We start from the raw sequence: 20,511 nt of genomic DNA on the forward strand, positions 1-20,511 counted from the left end.
CCGTCCGTTCGGCACTAGGATCATCGGTGACTTGGATCACGACGAGTACGACTCCATCAACCCCGTTCTCTTGAACGCTTCCGCGCGCGATCTACAAGGGTATGTAGATGCACTCTTTTCCCTCTCGTTGCTAGAAGACTCCATAGATTGATCTTGGTGACACGTAGGAAAATTTTGATTTATTGCTACGTTCCTCAACAGAGTGTCATTTGGAGCGGAACGAGAGAGGGGGGTTGTGGAAACCTGGGTGTCGACCTCCGTTTGGTTTGTGGGATTTCAGACATTTGAACTGGTCCACGGACGTTTGATTCATGACATTGGAGGGAAAAAAGTGTATGGACCACATGTTCCGAATTTTTAGGGACTATTTGATGCACGATGTTGAAGATGCCCTTATTGTAACACTCCAGTTTCTAAAACAATATATAGATAAAAGAATTGAGTCGGTGAAGAGTAAGCAAGAAGTGGGAGGAGGAACTGCGGATCGAGAATTAGGATTCTTGTCTGTTCAATGCATATCTCGTTCTCTTCTCTCATTTATTTAACCAGTTAAATGGCCTTGCTCCAAAGGTTCACTCTCGGGGCAGTCCCTTTGCTCGGGGGGCTTTCGAGAGAGAAACTAATCGAGGAGTGCCTTGGAAGGCTTCCGCAACAGCGAGCGATTCAGGGGGTGGGACAACATGCGAGCGCGTCAAATGGTGCACCCAGTGGTCGCCACATGTTGCGCACGGGGCACGCACCCTCGTGAAACATTTTTTTCGTGCGTTTTTTTGTCTTTTTTGCATTTTCGGAGCATATATATGCTCCAAAACAATACAATTTAAAACACGAGTTGGTACTGTTTTGGAGCATATATTTTATACGAAAAAGTTTGTCGAAACCTAGCAACACGGGATCTAGTTTTGAAGGACATGAGAAACTGAACGGCGAAAACGGTTCGTAATTTGGACGCAGTTCAAGAGATTAAACATTCCGAATAAACAAATTTTCGAAAAGAAGCACAAACCTACCCATGCATCGTGTACGTGGTAAGAAATCCCACTAGAACTGCCAGTTTACGACAAGTGTCACACATGTAGTGCGTCACTTTCCACCATTAGAGGAGGTGGAAGTAACCTTTGCAAGAGGTACCCCTTAACTAGTGATTTTGGGCTTTCAGGTGTGGTATGTCTAAAAAAGGCTTGCTGGTGTGGGTGCTAGTCCGCGATTATGTCTCGCTATATCAACAAAACAAAGAGAAGAGAGAGTGCACTGGGAGTCACGTTGTTGATAGGGTAGCCTCGCATGAGGGAGGCAGGGACTAGGTCAGCCTAGCTTGCGGGGGGCCACAGCCTCGTTTTTTCTTTTGTTTTAAACATTTTTTCTTTGCTTTCTCATTTACACTTTCAAATACTAGAAAAAACACTCTACATAAAACAATTGAAAAAAGTTGATCTACCATTTGTAAAATATAAAATGTGTAGAAAAATATTTCTTATATATAAAAACATCTACAATAAATATACCATGTGTAAGGAAATGTTGATCATATATTTCAAAAATGTTAATCAAGCATTTAAAAAATGTTAAACATATAAAAAAAGGTTCCTGATCACTGAATTAAGCAGGGGGGGTTGATATGTAACTATACCATGTAAAGTTCTCATGTAAATTGTTACCCCATTATATTAATATAAAAATAATAGGAGGTTCTCCTACTGTTCAAGGTTAAAAAAAAGGTTCCTGATGTATACAAAAAAATGTAGAACGTGTATTAAAAATTAAACAGAAAATCATCAATTTTTAAAGATGTTGATCGTCTATCAAACAAATGTTAACCATATACTATTTTTAAAATGTTATTTGTGCAAAAAACAATGTTCCTGATATATACTAAAAATGTAAAATGACTATTAAAAAATAGTCATCAAATACAAATACTTGAAAAAAGATAATCATCTATGAAAAATATATTAAATGTGTACAAAAAATATTTCTGATATATAACAAAATGTAGAACATGTCCTAAAAAATTTGAACATCAAAACATATTTATTTAAATTTGATCATGTATAAAAAAATTGCCAATCATATATGTAAAAAAATCCTGATACTACTAAAAATGTAAATGTGTATGAAAAAAAGAGTCAAAGAACATATATTATTTCAATTTTAATTTTCTTTTTGGAAAATGCTAATCATGATAAACAACGTTCCTGATGAATACATAAAATGTAAAAATTTGTATGGGAAAATGTAGACATGTGTTAAAGAGAACAGAAAAAAAAAGGAGAAAATTCATTAAAACTGAAGAAAAATAATAAAAGAAACACTTCGGAAAACAAAAAACAGAAAACTGAAAGAAAACAGTGAAAATCTATGACGCAACGAAGAAAAACCAAGAAGAAATAGAAAAGAAAATAGGAGAAAACCAGTGCAAAAAAGAAAGGAAAACAAAGAAGAAGAAAAACCAAGAATGAAACAAAAAAACAAAAGAAAAAAAGGTGACAACTGAGAAATAAATAAGGAAAATCGATGGAAAAACAAAGAAGAGTAAAAAATCAAAGAAAAACAGTGAAAAAACAAAGCAAATGGTAAGAACTGTGAAAAAAATAAGAAAAACTGGTTAAAAAACAAAGAAAAACAAAAGAAAATGAAAAAAGAGAACGAACGAGTACAACAAACAGTAAGAACTGGGGCGAGAGAGATCGATGGATCCCGAGTGAGTGAGAGAGTAGAAGAAATGGGCCAGCCCAATACTTACCAAAGAGAGAGAACCTTCAAGCGAGAGAAACTACCGTCTCTTTAAAAGCGAGACATAGCTCTCGCGATCATCTCCCACCAGTTTTTTCTAATTTCTCCGTTTCTTCCGTTATGAGTTGATTTTATTTGTCTACCTTTTGGCTTGTTTTTATGTACCCAACATTTTAAAAATTCACGTTTTATTCTCAGTTATTTTTTTGATTTAATTTTTTTCTGCAATACGTTTCCTTTTTTGCGGGAACTGTAATACATTTACAAATTTAATAATTATAATTTTAGAAAATACGTGCATAGTTTTAAAAATTACATTATTAAAATAGCATGAACATTTGTAATGTGCGTAGAAAAATAATTTCACAATATTTTTTTATAAATACACGAAGAATTTTTTATATCAAATTAACACATTTGTAAAGTGCTTAATAAAATTTAAAAATTTACGAACATTATTACTAAATATTTGAAAAGTTATTACTAGAACACCTTTTGAAAATATGTACCCAATTTATTTAGGTACATAAGCATTTTTTAATTGAAAAATAAACATGAGAAAGAAATGAAATCGGACAAGAAATCAAAAAATGAAAAAAAAACACTGAAAATCGCAGATGTTTTTTTTACACAACGGAGAAGGTAGCATAGTGACGCACATAGCTGCAACACAATGGTTGGACCGGTCGACGACGACCATGTTGTGCATGGCTACAGGCCGTGTGAGGAAAGCCCATGCACTCAACCGAAGAGCTAACCGTGCATTAAAAAGGTGGATGGATGAGGGAATATCTAATATCATCTTTAATAGAAGATGCAAATTTGGAGATGTAAAACAAAAGATGTAAAATTTTACCTTAAAAGACGTTTTTTTCATTAAAAAAAAGACAACTTCAATAGAAGATGCATATTGGAGATGTAAAACAGCAACTCAACTTTGTTCATATTGCGAGTGTTGTGGGTGACCCTGGGGGAAACCCTCGTCGACCACAACTGGCGACACGGGGGAAACCCTCGTCGCCGCCGGCAGCCGTCCTCCGCCAGCGCCCCCTCGCATCGCCGCCGCCGGAGGGCCGGCCGGCGAAGCCGCGCCGCGCCCGGGGATGGCGGCGACGGGGCGGTTTTGTCCTTCCCCTCGTGCTGGACCCCCCTCCCCATCCCCACGAACTTCTCCTTCACCATCGCTCCTCCGCGTTGCTGCCGCCGGCGGGCCGGCCGGTGAGGCCGCGCCGCGACTGAGGTTGTGGGCGGCAGGGTGGCTTCGTCCCCTTCGCGCTGGAGCTCCTCTCCCCCAACCTCCCCGCCACCCCAGATCCGATCTGCCGAGCCGACCTCCCCTCCAACTGTTGTGTTCATCTTGCCGGTCCGATGCGGCGGTGCGGCCGTGCTCCGTGCTCCTCCCTCGTCCGCCTCTTGCCCCCTGCTGGCGCAGATTCTTCTTCCCGTTGTTCGCTGGGTCATGCGAGGGCTCGGGTGGAAGTGGCCGGGCTGGCCAAGGCTCAGTCTTGCCCCCTTGTAGACCACCCTTCGTCTCCGACGGCACCTCCTCCGAGCTACGACGTCGACCTCTGCGCGTGTGTGGTGAAGGTTCTTTTTGGCAGTGGGTTGAAGCTTCGCGGCGGATCCTTGCCAGCATCGCTCTGGTCCCGACGGCCACGGACCAGCGTTCTCCAGCATCCATGGCCTGTCGGCGTCCCCTACTGGTGCGATCTTGGCCCCGGCGCTCCGGTCGCTGTGTCCCCTTCCAGCGTCTTCGGTTCCCTGGTGTTCTAGCGGCTACGCCTCCGGCAGCTCGGATCTGCGTTCCCTTCTGGCTTCGGCTCGCCGGCGGCGCTGGTCACCATCCACCCTCTGCGCCGGCTTTCTACCTCGCTACCTTCCCGACCCTGTCCACCCTCACCGCATGTTGTTTTCAAAGCTCGTGTTTTTTCGGTCGCAGGTGCAGCCCCACCCCTTCCCTTCGAGAATGGCAGTCGACTGGTGGTTTGTCTTTCTCATCTTCGGATCCTGATCTGGCGGCTATGGGATTGCTCGGACTCAGGCCTGGTGAAAACCATGCTCGGCTTGCTGACGCTGGCAGCGGCGACACTCGCGATTGCCGTTTCCCTTCGTGGAGGCGTTGCCACGGCCTTTATTCGTGCCCCTCTTCGAGCACCGGGGGAAACCCTAGGTCCGGTTATTCGGATCGGATGGCGACGGCGTCATGATGTCGCACCCCTTCTTGAAGGCGCTAACTTGTTTGCTTGCGGCTTTCCCAGTGTTGGATTTGAAGATGTTTGACGTCCTGCTATGTCGCCATGCCTCTCTGTTTAGGATCTGTGGGTTTAGTTGTGTTCTTTCCCCCGTTCGGGCCGAGCACCCCTTGTTTCTCTGCTTCGGGTTGCATGGTCGTGCCTTCTTGTGTTCATGCCATGTGTTGTACCCCCTACTGTACTCATTCTCTTTCTTCTATCAATGAAAAGATAAGCAAGCTTTGTGTATTCACGAAAAAAAAACAGCAACTCCAATAAAAATGCAAATTGAGATGTAAAACTATACTTCAACTAGTACTTCATTTGAAACATATAAATTCAAACATAGCAAATTCAACTACTACTTCATTTCGAACATAATAATTAAACATAGTTCTAATTGAAACTAGAAATTAAACGACTGCTTCAACAAATTCGAGCTACTACATTTGTGACGCCCCTGATTCAATCGTACACTAATCATGCACGTAAACGTGTACGATCAAGATCAGGAACTCACGGGGAGATATCACAACACAACTCTAAAACATAAATAAGTCATACAAGCATCATAATACAAGCTAGGGGCCTCGAGGGCTCGAATACAAGTGCTCGATCATAGACGAGTCAGCGGAAGCAACAATATCTGAGTACAGACATAAGTTAAACAAGTTTGCCTTAAGAAGGCTAGCACAAACTGGGATACAGATCGAAAGAGGCGCAAGCCTCCTGCCTGGGATCCTCCTAAACTACTCCTGGTCGTCGTCAGCGGCTTGCACGTAGTAGTAGGCACCTCCAGTGTAGAAGGAATCGTCGTCGACGGTGGCGTCTGGCTCCTGGGCTCCGGCATCTGGTTGCGACAACCAGGTAGAAGGGAAAGTGGGAAAAGAGGGAGAAAAGCAACCGTGAGTACTCATCCAAAGTACTCGCAAGCAAGGAGCTACACTACACATGCATGGGTATATGTGTAAAGGGCCATATCGGTGGACTGAACTGCAGAATGCCAGAATAAGAGGGGGATAGCTAATCCTGTCGAAGACTACGCTTCAGGCCACCTCCATCTTGCAGCATGTAGAAGAGAGTAGATGGTAAGTTCACCAAGTAGCATCGCATAGCATAAACCTACCCGGCGATCCCCTCCTTGTCGCCCTGTTAGAGAGCGATCACCGGGTTATATCTGGCACTTGGAAGGGTGTGTTTTATTAAGTATCCAGTTCTAGTTGTCATAAGGTCAAGGTACAACTCCAAGTCGTCCTGTTACCGAAGATCACGGCTATTCGAATAGATAATCTTCCCTGCAGGGGTGCACCACATAACCCAACACGCTCGATCCCATTTGGTAGGACACACTTTTCTGGGTCATGCCCGGCCTCGGAAGATCAACACGTCGCAGCCCCACCTAGGCACAACAGAGAGGTCAGCACGCCGGTCTAAATCCTATGGCGCAGGGGTCTGGGCCCATCGCCCATTGCACACCTGCACGTTGCGAACGCGGCCAGAAGCAGACCTAGCCTCCCTTATAAAAGAGTAGGCGTTCCAGTCCAATCCGGCGCGCGCCGCTCAGTCGTTGACGTCACGAAGCCTTCGGCTGATACCACGACGCGAGTGCCCATAACTGTTCCCGCGTAGTTGGTTAGTGCGTATAGACCAGTGGCCAGACTCAGATCAAATACCAAGATCTCGTTAAGCGTGTTAATTGATGTAACCGCAGACGCCGACCAGGGCCAGGCCCACCTCTCACCTAGGCGGTGTCAACCTGCCCTGTCGCCCCGACACAAAGATCCACCCAGAGGGCCGTCGGGACAAAGGTCCTTTCAGCCTCCAATTCACGTGAATCACTCGCGGGTGCTCCACGAGCCGACCCGACTTTAGTCACCACATGTATCATGTATAAAGTATATAGTATATACCCGTGATCACCTCCCGAGTGATCACAGCCCGATAGTATAGCACAGCCGATGGACAAGAATGTAGGGCCACAGATGGAATACTAGCATCCTATACTAAGCATGTAGGATTGCAGGTAAAGGTAACAACAGTAGCAACAATGACAGGCTATGCAGCAGAATAGGATTAACGAAAGCAGTAACATGCTACTCTACTCTAATGCAAGCAGTAGAGAGAAGGAATAGGCGATATCTGGTGATCAAGGGGGGGCTTGCCTGGTTGCTCTGGCAAGAAGGAGGGGTCGTCAACAACGTAGTCGGTTGGGGCACCAGCAGCGGCGTCGGTCTCGTAGTCTACCGGAGAGAAGAGGGGGAAGAAACAATGAATACTATGCAAACAAATGCATAACGATGCAGGACAAAGCAAAACAACGGTGTTAGGTGTGCCCTAACGCGGTAAGAGGTGATACCGGCGAAGGGGGGAAACATCCGGGAAAGTATCCCCGGTGTTTCGCGTTTTCGGACAGATGAACCGGAGGGGGAAAGTTGCGTGTTCGATATGCTAGGGTGTGTGGCGGACGAACGGGCTACGTATTCGGATTCGTCTCGTCGTTCTGAGCAACTTTCATGTAGAAAGTATTTTCATCTGAGCTACGGTTTATTTTATATGATTTTCTAAAGCTTTAAATCATTTTTAGAATTTATTTAATTTATTTAATTCAACATTATCCAGAATAGTGTTTGCTGATGTCATCATGACGTCAGCAGTCAACAGAGGTGTTGACTGGTCAAACTGACGTGTGGGTCCAGTGGGACCCACCTGTCATTCTATGTTTAGGTTAATTAGGTTTAGCTAACTAATTACTGTTTAATTAAACTAACTAGTTAATTAGATTAATTAAACATGATTAATTAACTTAATTAATTCATCATTTAATTAATAATTAATTTTATTAATTCATTTTTATTTTTTTATTTAAAATCGTTCTGGGGGTGGGCCCTTGTGTCATAGGCTGGGGGGCTTAGCGGGCGAACGGGCGCCGGGGTGGGCGCCCGAAGGGGCAGACCCGGACGAGGAGGCCGCGAGCGGCAACGGCCGGTGAGCGGCGGGAAGCTCCGGCGGGCAACGACCGGGCGGAGCAAGGGGGTGGTCGGGCGCGAGCGGGGCCGTGCGCGTGCACGCGAGAGCACGCTGTAGCGCAGTGGCCGAACGCGGCGACGAGGCATGCACCAGCGAGGCGAACTGGAGCGGGGTCGCAGTCGTTGGCGGCGGTCGGAGGCAGGCTCGGCCGGTCGGAGGAGAGGCGTCGGTGGCAAGGCGCGACCGAAGCGATGCGGGGGTGTGGCGAGCGGAGCAGAGGAGGCTCAGTGGGCGCAGCGGCCGCGCGGGGGCGGAGCAGGATGTAGCACGGCGCGGGCGCGGCCGGGCGGAGCCACCGTGACCGGGCGCGCGCGAGCGGCAGCAGTATTAGCAGCAGCGGCGGCGGCCCAACAGCAAGCAGCAGTGGCAGCTTCAGCAGTAGGGAAGGAGGCGCGCGCGGGCGCGCAGCGGGGGGGGGGGGGGTCAGGCGGAGCGCGCGGTGAGCGCGACAGGGGCGCGGAGCGCTGGAGGCTCGGGCGCGGCTCCGTGCGAGCGAGCGCGCGTGGGTGCGCGAGCGGCAGGCACGGTGGGGTTCGAGCGCGCGCGGGGGAAGGGGGAGAGGACGGGGCCTCACCACGGGGCCGTAGGGACAGGGCAGTGGGTGTTGAGGAGGAGGAGGAAGTGGACGACGGCGTTGACGGAGATGGGGAGGCAGGCCGGCGTGGTGGCTCCGGCGAGGTCCAGGCAGTACGAGGCGGCAACGGGTGGCGCGGGCTCTGGGCGACGACGGACAGCGTCAGGCGAGCGCAGGGCGAGCGCAGGGGCGCTGCCCCGATCTGGATCGGGATGAGGGGAAGAGACGAGGGAGGGGGATCTGGGCTAGGGTTTGGTGGTGGGGAGGCCTAAGTAGACCAGTTAGGTGGTCGTGGCCCAGTTGGGCTGGGGGGCTTTTTATTCCTTTTCTTTCGTTTTATCTTTTACTTTTTATTTATTTTTCTAATTTTGTTTTCTTTTAGTTTCTTTTTATTTTAGTTTTAGTAAAATACCAAAGTGGCACCTAAATAGATGCTACAAATTATGCCACTGCCACAATAGTTTAATACTTATGACAATTTGGTTTTGAAATTATTTATTATTTTAAAAGCATTTAAATAATTGTATTTGCTACCGTTTTATTCATTTTAGAGTATTTGAACATTTTATAAAAGTGTGGTTTCTCCACCAGTATTATCCATGATTTATTTGTCACATTGAGAACATTTTAGTTTTGACTTTTGAAAACTTTAATTGTTTGACTTGATTTTGAATTTGAATTTTGAATCGGTTTTTGAACTAACCCGAGATTAACTACAGTGACAGAGGTGACGTGGCATCATTAACGGGGATTACTGTAGCCTAATTATCCGGGCGTCACAACATTCATCAAGTTAATACTACTACGACTACTAGTTCGAACTACTACTTGAACTACACCGAAGATAAAACTACTTCTCGTCATCGGAGCTCAAATATGCAAGAAGTTTCTTGTCGTGCGGAAGATCAGTGTTGGAATACAAGCCTTTTCCGAAGGTGTTTTACGTTTTTTTAAAGGAGAAGGACCCCGGCCTCTGTGCATCTGGACGATGCATGCAACCATTTTATTAATTATTCATACAAGACCTTACAAAGTCATACAACAGTAATACTAAAGCCACCGTCTAGGCAACATCCGTCTCTACTCCTATCCAGTTGATGAAGGGATGCTGATAGTCTGGGCCTAATACAAAACAGACCTCACAGCCAAACCTAACATCTAAGACCTGAGGTCCCAACCAGGACTCCTGCCGGGTACGGGGCACCCACTAGTCCGGTGCACTCCTCGACCAGGACGCCTGCCGGGTATGAGGCCGCCGTAGGCACCTTCCACCAATCCATCTTTAGTGATGTACTGTTGCATCTACCTTGCCCGGTCTAGCTGCCGTCGATGCCACCACGTTGCCAGACAACGCCACCATCCTGCGCTCGTCCATCATCACACGCCCACCGGCGAGACCCCGTTGCTCCATGCCGCTGAGACCTGCCGTTGTCGACGTTCCAGATGCCATGCCACTCCTCCGTCGCGAAAACCACCCGTTGCCACTGGTCCTATCCCCTCCACCTGCAATTCCTCTAACTGAGCACCCAAACGCCCCAGGCGGCGCCTCCAAGAAGGGTACGGCACAAGCAGTGCCGCTGCCGCCCAATCTAAGGAGATTTTGGGTTTTCACCCGGGCATGGGGTCGCAGTGGAGGGCAGGGACCTCGACGGTGACTGCACGGAGGAGAACAGCGACCCTGGTCGTTGCCACCGTCGGGATGAACGAGTCATCCAGAGTTTCCTCCGGTCCGATGGCACCTCTACCAGCCCCGCGAACGCACCAAGGCCGACGACCGCGATCGTAAGCCACCAAGTGCAGCGGGAGAGAGCCTGCAGCGCGGAGGAGATCCACCGGCACCTCACCGCCCACGCGGTCAAGACGTCGTCCATCCACCCCCCACGAACGTCGCCAGCCGAGGGCGTCGTCGCCATGCCTAACGGGGCCGCCGCCCCAGGTCCAGATTCCTCCACGATGGCCGGAGTGGCGAGATCCGGCACCACGCAGCCGACGCCATCGCCCAAGCCCGCCGTCGACCGATTCCGCCGCCGCCGGGAGCCTGCACGCTGCCGGGAGTCCCACACCCATAGATCTGGGCGCCCATGCACCGCCGCGAGCCCGCCGCCTCCGGGATCTGCCACACCGTCGGGAGGGCCGCATCCCGTGGATCAGGACGCCCGCGCCGCCGCGGATCCGGGAGAGGGAGGAGAGACCCTCCGCCGCCGCCGTCACACGCACGGGCTTTGCCCGGCACCGACCATCGGCAGCGGCGGAGGAGGAGAAGGGCGCTGGAGGGTTACTAGGGGGCGGCGGTGGCTGAGCCCTCCCGAGCCGCCCACGGGGGAGGCGACGCGAGAGGGAGACTTGGCAAATTTAGCATGTGTGCGGATCGAAGGTGTTTTACGTGACAATGCACACTCTTGAACAGACCAATCATGACAGAGGTTGGAGTATATCAACCGGTATAGGATCTAATTTTGGTCCACTGATGGGCAGAGTTCCGCAACCAATAGCTAATAATCCTCTACCCAGAAGGCTATTTGGTACAGCGGCGTTGGCGCTCTTGAAAGTGTTGAAGAATGCATGAGTAGAAAGGTATGCAATGACGCTCTACTAGTAGTTGCTTGTTCTCAAAATGGCTATCAGTCTCTCGGTGACATAGTGATAGGGGGTCACTTACTTGCATTTAGAGGAAGCTCACTGTTCTGTTTGTGAATGACAGGAATTGCTGTTTTTTCAGATCGACAGGGAGGCGAATTGCTATTGTTTTGTACTAGCATAGCCCGCGCGGCGGCACGCCGCGCCCGTTGATACGGTGTATCCATATGGAATGTGTTTACTATTTACAACAAATGTTGCTAAACAGAGAAATACACGTTTATACATCTTTAATAAGTTTCATTTATTCACATCATGCCATTCTATAAAACAAAGGGTATGCTACGATGATAACTTCCTTCCATTAGCACCATTAGCCGAGAGAGTGTCATATCAGTAGTTAACATGATAGAGTTCATACTTGGGGCAAACAGTTTGCATGAACCTACGACTGAATTGATAATTTATGAGCATATAGACTTCAGCTATACATCAAAGATATTGTTTGTGTATTAAATTGGAAGTGCCATTTTTTTATGTGTAGGAAAAAAATCAAAAGGTATACCCATCTATTGCAGTTTTTTTGTCTGGCCGTTGACTAACTTGCATTGACATAGCAATTGAAAAATATTTTCTCAGCCAGAAGCTAGGCAAAAATATTTTCACTGAGCTTTTAGGCTGGTCATTATCTTACAACATTCAGAGGGAAAACAAATATACAACACCGAGAAAGATAGCTAGTGGTGTTTTTTTCACCCTTAAGGATCTTTTTATGTATGTTAATAGTGTGTTATCCAAATTCACCACAACTTGATGCCTGCATACAACAAATATGAGAAGAGGGTAAAATATCCTCTGTATTGATGCATGCATACAAGAAATATGAGAAGGGGTAAACCCATATTGTTTAGTCCTGATGCCCGCATACAACAAATTAATATGAGAAGGGGGTTAAACCATATTGTTTAGTAAGTATACATAATTGGTGAAAAATGAGTTACAATATAAATCTTGAAAATAATGAGTTTTTTCACCCTTATTTTCATTTCATGGTATATGTAAAAAAATCATATTGGTATGGATGCTAAAATATTTCATAGAGAAAAGCATTATCGACTGGAAAGAAAAGAGTCGGTATATTGTAGATAAAGGAAATCATATTGATATTGCATGACAACTTTTCAATTCTTCGATAATTCATATCATCCATGTTTGACCACCCACTGCATGTGTGCTGGTGATGAAATGGTACAGTGCTATGTAGATACTTTATGTTGAAATTACATACGTGGTAGAAGGAAAACTCGTGTGTTAGTTTTTTGAATGTTTGATTGGTTGCTAATTTGGATATCATTTCTTTGCTTGAGCGTTCGAGAATCGTTGATGTATAATTAGGTTGGTCGGTCATTAGAAAACATAGCTTTGTGTTTTTTTAACTTTTAACTTCGACGTATTAGTGTTGCTTTCTCTTCTTCAAGAAAACATCAGAAATCACTATTGGACGGAAGTATGTATCTGTTGTCCCCGCTTGCCCTTCTTGCATATGAGGGAAATAATTAAACTAATTCAAAGTACACGCAAGTAGTTACATATGTAACATGATGGATAACTTGGTTGGAGTATCTTATATTGCAATTAAGTTAGGATAGCCAAATATGGTACTTTGAAAAGTGAGATTTTATTACATAAGGCAACTATTTATTCTGGCCGAATTAAAGTGAAGTCTTCAGTTTGATTACCTAAATAGCTAGGGATTATAAGCATATAGACTTAATCTATACATCAAAGATATTGTTTGTGTATTAAATTGGAAGTGCCATTTTTTTATGTGTAGGAAAAAAATCAATAGGTATACCCATCTATTACAGTTTTTTTGTCTGGCCATTGACTAACTTGGATTGACATAGCAATTGAAAAATATTTTCTCAGCCAGAAGCGAGGCAAAAATATTTTCACTGAGCTTTTAGGCTGGTCATTATCTTACAACATTTAGAGGGAAAACAAATATACAACACCGAGAAAGATAGCTAATGGTGTTTTTTTCACCCTTAAGGATCTTTTTATGTATGTTAATAGTGTGTTATCCAAATTCACCACAACTTGATGCCTGCATACAACAAATATGAGAAGAGGGTAAAATATCCTCTGTATTGATGCATGCATACAAGAAATATGAGAAGGGGTAAACCCATATTGTTTAGTTCTGATGCCCTCATACAACAAATTAATATGAGAAGGGGGTTAAACCATATTGTTTAGTAAGTATACATAATTTGTGAAAAATGAGTTACAATATAAATCTTGAAAATAATGAGTTTTTTCACCCTTATTTTCATTTCATGGTATATGTAAAAATTCATATTGGCATGGATGCTAAAATATTTCATAGAGAAAAGCATTATCGACTAGAAAGAAAAGAGTCGGTATATTGTAGATAAAGGAAATCATACTGATATTGCATGACAACTTTTCAATTCTTCGGTAATTCATAGCATCCATGTTTGACCACCTACTGCATGTGTGCCGGTGATGAAATGATACAGTGCTATGTAGATACTTTATGTTGAAATTACATACGTGGTAGAAGGAAAACTCGTGTGTTAGTTTTTTGAATGTTTGATTGGTTGCTAATTTGGATATCATTTCTTTGCTTGAGCGTTCGAGAATCGTTGATGTATAATTAGGTTGGTCGGTCATTGGAAAACATAGTTTTGTGTTTTTTAACTTTTAACTTCGACGTATTTAGTGTTGCTTTCTCTTCTTCAAGAAAACATCAGAAATCACTATTGGACGGAAGTATGTATCTGTTGTCCCCGCTTGCCCTTCTTGCATATGAGGGAAATAATTAAAGTAATTCAAAGTGCACCCAAGTAGTTACATATGTAACATGATGGATAACTTGGTTGGAGTATCTTATATTGCAATTAAGTTAGGATAGCCAAATATGGCACTTTGAAAAGTGAGACTTTATTACATAAGGCAACTATTTATTCTGGCCGAATTAAAGTGAAGTCTTCAGTTTGATTACCTAAACAACTAGGGATTATAAGCATATAGACTTAAGCTATACATCAAAGATATTGTTTGTGTATTAAATTGGAAGTGCCATTTTTTATGTGTAGGAAAAAAAGTCAATAGGTATACCCATCTATTACAGTTTTTTCGTCTGGCCGTTGACTAACTTGGATTGACATAGGAATTGAAAAATATTTTCTCAGCCAGAAGCCAGGCAAAAATATTTTCACTGAGCTTTTAGGCTGGTCATTATCTTACAAGATTCAGAGGGAAAACAAATATACAACACCAAGAAAGATAGCTAGTGGTGTTTTTTCACCCTTAAGGATCTTATTATGTATGTTAATAGTGTGTTATCCAAGTTCACCACAACTTGATGCATGCATACAACAAATATGAGAAGAGGGTAAAATATCCTCTGTAATGATGCATGCATACAAGAAATATGAGAAGAGGTAAACCCATATTGTTTAGTCCTGATGCCCGCATACAACAAATTAATATGAGAGGGGGGTTAAACCATATTGTTTAGTAAGTATACATAATTGGTGAAAAATGAGTTACAATATAAATCTTGAAAATAATGAGTTTTTTCACCCTTATATTCATTTCATGGTATATGTAAAAAATCATATTGGTATGGATGCTAAAATATTTCATAGAGAAAAGCATTATCGACTAGAAAGAAAAGAGTCGGTATGTTGTAGATAAAGGAAATCATATTGATATTGCATGACAACTTTTCAATTCTTCGATAATTCATAGCATCCATGTTTGACCACCCGCTGCATGTGTGCCGGTGATGAAATGATACAGTGCTATGTAGATACTTTATGTTGAAATTACATACGTGGTAGAAGGAAAACTCGTGTGTTAGTTTTTTGACTGTTTGATTGGTTGCTAATTTGGATATCATTTCTTTGCTTGAACGTTCGAGAATCGTTGATGTATAATTAGGTTGGTCGGTCATTGGAAAACATAGCTTTGTGTTTTTTTAACTTTTAACTTCGACGTATTAGTGTTGCTTTCTCTTCTTCAAGAAAACATCAGAAATCACTATTGGACGGAAGTATGTATCTGTTGTCCCCGCTTGCCCTTCTTGCATATGAGGGAAATAATTAAACTAATTCAAAGTGCACCCAAGTAGTTACATATGTAACATGATGGATAACTTGGTTGGAGTATCTTGTATTGCAATTAAGTTAGGATAGACAAATACGGCACTTTGAAAAGTGAGATTTTATTACATAAGGCAACTATTTATTCTGGCCGAATTAAAGTGAAGTCTTCAGTTTGATTACCTAAACAACTAGGGATTATATCACAATGAGGTTTCAGTTTATTAAAAAAATGATTCTGCCCCAAAGAATTAAACCTAAAGAAACATCAAAATTAACTGAGCTAGAATGCATGGACCATCATATTATCAATGAATGTCACAAAAATGGCAGCCTTGTGTTGATACCTCTATATAGGTTTCCCATCGTTTCTTTTACTATGATGATTTGATTCGGCCTAATCTTCTCTTCTTTCTTGGTGGGCACACATTTATTGTTCTAGGGAGCAAATGTTTTTATTTTTACTTTCTTAGCAATCGATGGTTATTTTATGTGCATGTAACAAATTAAAAGTTGCTTCTGCTACTGAGCCTAGAGCCTTGAACATTATACAAGGGCGTGAATAAATCCAACCACGTAATCACGACCATCTAGAATATAATCACCGACGACCACGAGAACCTACGATCTACGCGGCAGCGGACTTTAAACAAAGGAAAACCAACACGGCACAGCCATGCAAAACAACACTATAGCCGCTAACAGCCAGGAGAAAAGATCTCTCAACCACTATGCACGAAACTCATCACAACCTACGCATGCAAACGGAAAAAAAAATATTAGAACTGCCTATACAAATGTACGTAGTCACATCAACTCCTGCTATTATGCATGCACATAGCAACTCATCCTCGAAAACCATGCCTAACCAGGACATGCACCAACCAGCAACAAAATCGGAAACCACCACCCTGATGCCATCCGACCTACCTCGCTACGTGCACCCAGGCAGTGCAGCCCGCCATATACTCCCCAATAATATACAACATGTCTATACCAGTTATTCCATTTAGGCTGCAAAAAATTGAGAAAAACATAAGCAACATATGTTACAATCATATCTACAAACATATGCAGGAGTCATGAAAGTAGAGTTCCAGCAGCGACTGAATTCTGTCGGAATCCATATATGAACACAAAATAAGGAAAAGTAAATGAAATGCAAGACGCTCAACACGTCAAAATACTGATCCATGCGAACTGTACGATAGGCCTTCCATGCTACAATGATGGCCTATATGGGTGGGACTGAAGCAGATGATGCCATGGGTTAGTAGGGACGACATGGACATACGCGACTGCGAGGAGAAACATAGCTCGGCGGCCATGGAGGGAGGCGGTCGATGGCCACAGGCAGCAGTTGCAGTGGTGGCGACCTCCACGGCGTCAACCGCATGCCATATATCAATGAGCTCGAGCCACCGACAGATTGGGCTAGTTCTCCATGATGTTCTTGGGTAGGCTGATGGACACCACAATGCCCTCCTCCTCGCTCTTGCCGTTCTTGGACGTGAAGAAATAATTGGCCATGCGGGAGATTGATTCCTCGCCACCATTGGCCATCCCGTTGTGCACGGCCTAATCCATGATATCGAACCCGTGTGGCCGACGTCAGAAACTATGTACGTCCGCGACAGCGCGAATAGGGCCCAACTCTGGAGCAGCATCAGGTAGTCGTACATCACGGCCGAGTTGCCTTCTTTGCAAGCTCCAGCGTGTTCCCCGGCCTGCCCGCACAAAGCTCCCAGGCCGTGGTCGCGCCGGTAGTAGCCAAACGCGTTCCATTAGAAGCCCTCGGGAGCGGTGATAACACACAAGTATAGGGGATTAATTGTAGCCTCTTTCGATAAGTAAGAGTGTTGAATCCAACGAGGAGCTAAAGATAGAACAAATATTCCCTCAAGTTCTATCGACCACCGATACAACTCTACGCACGCTTGACATCCGCTTTACCTAGAACAAGTATGAAATTAGAAGTACTTTGTAGGTGTGATAAGATAGGTTTGCAAGATAATAAAGAGCACGTAAATAAAATCTAGGGGATGTTTAAATAAAGACACAACTAAATTAGTTTTAGTAGAGAGCTTATGTCAACAAGAAAGTTAATTGTCCCTAGGCAATCGATAACAAGTATCGGTAATCATTCTTGTAATTTTATATGAGGGAGAGGCATGAGCTAACATACTTTCTCTACTTGGATCATATGCACTTATGATTGGACCCCTAGTAAGCATCCGCAACTACTAAAGATAATTAAGGTCGTGAAACCCAACCATAGCATTAAGTATCAAGTCCTCTTTGCTCCCATACGCCATAACCCACATATCCGCGTTTGGGCAGCTGTCATCCCCCGCAACACTGATAATAAGCAAACCATGAACATATTGCAACACCCTACAGCGAGGGCCCCTCACGTTTGCGCGAGAACGGAGAGCACCATAGGACAGCACCATAAATAAATCAATCATACCAACCAATATCACGATTAACCCACAGGACAAAATAGATCTACTCAAACATCATAGGATAACCATAGATCATTGGGAAATAATATATGGAGTTGAGCACCATGTTTAAGTAGAGATTACAGCGGGGAGAAGAGGTGTTACACCGCTGCATAGAGGGGGAGAAAGTTGGTGTTGACGGTAGCAAGATTGTTGGTGTAGATCGCCGTCACGATCCTTGCCCCGGTGGCACTCCGGCGCCACCGGAACCGAGGGGAAGAGAGCCCCCCTCCTTCTTCTTCTTCCTTGCCCCCCCCCCCCCTAGATGGGAGGAGGGTTCCCCCTCTGTTCCTTGGTCTCCATGGCGCCAGAGGGGCGGAAGCCCCTCCGAGATTGGGTCTCCCTCTCTATTCTCTTCTGTTTCGCGCTCTCTAGATCTGACCGAAAACCATTTCTTATATTCCCGGAGATCCGTAACTCCGATTGCGCTGAGATTTGAACACGATTTTTTTCAGATATAAGCTTCCTTGCGCCCGAAGTAGAGCTCTAACCGATGTACGAGGTGGGCACAACCCACCACGGCACGCCTGGCTCCGGGACCGCGCCCTGGTGGGTTGTGCCCACCACGGGTCTCCGTCTGCGGTGATTCCAACTCCCAAAAATCACATATATTCCAAAACAATTCTCCGTGAAATTTTATTGCATTTGGACTTCGTTTGATATGGATACTCTGCGATACAAAAAACATGCAGAAAACAGGAACTGGCACTAGGCACTGGATCAATAGGTTAGTCCAATAAATCATATAAAAAGTTGCCAAAAGTATGTGAAAGTGGTATAATATTGGCATGAAACAATCAAAGATTATAGATACGACGGAGACGTATCAGCATCCCCGGGCTTAATTCCTGCTCGTCCTCGAGTAGGTAAATGATAAAAAAGATAATATTTGATGTGGAATGCTACCCAGCATAAACTTGATCATATATCTATTCATGGCATGAATATTAAGACATAAGTGATTCAAAGCAATAGTCTATAATTGGACATAAAGACATCAATACTCAGACATCCCAACAAACAATCATGTCTTTCAAAATATCAACGCTAAAGAAAGTTATCCCTATAAAATCATATAGTCTTGTCATACTTTGTCTTCTTAACACAAAGTATTTATCATGCACAACCCCGATGACAAGCCGAGCAATTGGTTCATACTTTTTAACGCGCTTCAGCTTTTTCAACCCTTACGCAATACATGAGTGCAAGCCATGTATATAGCACTACGTGTACAATAGAGTATAATGATAGGGATAAATATAAAGAAGAAGAAAAAGGTAGAAACTCTCACATCGATGCGGCTAACCAACGGGCTATGGAGATGCCCGTCAATTGGTATCAATGCGAGGAGTACGGATTGCCAAGCAACGAATGCACTAAGAGCTATAAGTGTATGAAAGCTCAATATGAAAACTAAGTGGGTGTGCATCTAATCCTATAATGAAAAAATCCCAGTAGTATATGAAAGTGACAACATAGGAGACTCTCCATATGAAAAACATGGTGCTACTTTGAAGCACAGGTGTGGTAAAGGATACTAACAATGCCCCTTCTCTCTTTGTTTATTTTTTTTCTTTTTTTTCTTTTTTCTTTTTTTTCTTTCTTTTTCTTTTTTTTCTTTTCTTTTTTTCTTCTCTTTTTTTTCTCTCTCATTGTCCGCAGTGTCATCCCGACTTGTGGGGGAATCATAGTCTCCATCATCCTTTTCTCACTGGGGCACTGCTCTAAAAATGAGTAATGATGATCATCACACTTCTATTTACTTATAACTCAAAAGAAATAAAAATTACAAGTCGATACCTATGACAAAATATGACTCTATATGAATGCCTCTGACAATGTACCAGGATGTGCAATGATCTAGCGTAACATGTATGAAAAATGATAAACGATGGCTGTGCCACAACTACTATGTCAGCTATATGATCATGCAAAGCAATATGACAATGAATGCTCAAGTCATCAAACGAAAGCGGTGGAAGTTGCATGGCAATATATCTCGGAATGGCCATGGAAAAGCCGTAATAGGTAGGTACGGTGGATGTTTTGAGGAAGATATAATAAGGCTTATGTGTGATAGAGCGTATCATATCACGGGGTTTGGATGCACCTGTGAAGTTTGCACCACATCTCGACGTGAGAAAGGGAAATGCACGGTGCCCACGAAGCAAAGTACTACTACGCAAGCCCCTAGGGGGATAGATTGGTAGGAAAATACCATCGCTCGTCCCCGACCGCCACTCATAAGGAGGACAATCAATAATAAATCATGCTCCAACATCATAGCATAACGAGAGACTATACATGCATGCTGCGAGAATCACAAACCTTAACACCAATATTCTTACTAAACACAACCATTTACTAGTACCTCCCACATATTCCATCTCTATATCACAAAACTATTGCAAGGAATCAAACATATCATATTCAATGATCCATAAGTTTTATGTAGGATTTTATGACTAACCATGCAATTGACCAATTCCTTTTGACTCTCTAAATAGATATAAGTGAAGCATGAGAGTTTAATTCTTTCTACAAAAGACCATGCTCTAATAAATATAAGTGAAGCAAAAGAGCATTCTTCAAACAACGGTTTTCTATGTGAAAAGAAACATGCAATCCAAACTTCAAATAATATAAGTGAAGCACATGAAGCATTCTATAAAGCCATACTCAAAGGATATAAGTGAAGTGCAATGAGCATTCTATAAATCAACCATGGATTA

The sequence above is a fragment of the Aegilops tauschii genome, chromosome 6 (assembly GCF_002575655.3).
Source record: "Aegilops tauschii subsp. strangulata cultivar AL8/78 chromosome 6, Aet v6.0, whole genome shotgun sequence".
NCBI classification, from domain to species: Eukaryota; Viridiplantae; Streptophyta; class Magnoliopsida; order Poales; family Poaceae; genus Aegilops; species Aegilops tauschii.